General features: G+C 44.7%; 1 protein-coding gene across 2 annotated transcripts in view; it reads left to right on the top strand.

Moving 5' to 3' along the window:
- The window catches only part of TMEM263 (transmembrane protein 263), a 14991-nt gene that overhangs the window by 747 nt on the left and 13477 nt on the right, over positions 1 to 767 (top strand). The window lies entirely within an intron of this gene.

The raw sequence follows: 767 nt of genomic DNA, 5'->3' as shown, positions 1-767 counted from the left end.
AAAGAGGCGATGGAGGCGCTGGAGGCGCCAGGGGGTGCCTGGGGACCGCTGGTGCACCCATCGGTGCCATCACTACCTCCGGAGTCCAAATTAAAACCGTGCCTGCTGAGCACACGCAGCTTTAAGATTGGTCCTCAATCTCCCACTTCCAACCAGATCCCCAGTCCTAAACAGATCGCCTCTTCTGTGTAAGAAGACAGAAATTCTGGAATCCTATGGGAGTGGGGGTGTGCTGGGTGAACAACGTGGAGCGGAGGGAGGAGGTGCTGAGCTCAGCCCTAGCCACGGCTCCTCCAGGGTCATTTTTTTTGCCTCTCCTGCCACGTCACTGGCTCTGCTAAAGAAAAAAAAAAAGACTTGTTAGTACCTAAAAGGATCATTGAGAGGAGAAGGGGCCGCCCAAAAGGTTTACCTCGAAAAAGGAAAAATTATTTTTTATGCCCTTGTGAACACTGTGCTAATTCCAAATGAAAATACTTTATTTACTGGCTGTGACTATTTGATATAGGCTATTGTTTAACCTTTAAAACTTCTACTGGTGTGGGTGCTCTAAAGGGCTCCCCGGAATATTGATATCACATCATCAGGTATATGCGTTTATGTGTCCATAGCTGTTTGTTTTTTGGTTTTTTTAAAGAAAGTGGGAAGTAACCTTTATAATAAACCATATGCATCCTGTTTTGATTTTTTCCCCCACTTTCTTTAGTCTTTGTTTATAACAGATGTATCAGAAACCACATTCACTAAAAATTTGTCCATGTGTAGGG

The sequence above is a fragment of the Pteropus alecto genome, unplaced genomic scaffold (assembly GCF_000325575.1).
Source record: "Pteropus alecto unplaced genomic scaffold, ASM32557v1 scaffold94, whole genome shotgun sequence".
NCBI lineage: Eukaryota > Metazoa > Chordata > Mammalia > Chiroptera > Pteropodidae > Pteropus > Pteropus alecto.
Note: the sequence above shows the minus strand (reverse complement) of the source record. Positions and strands in the feature narration are given on the sequence as shown.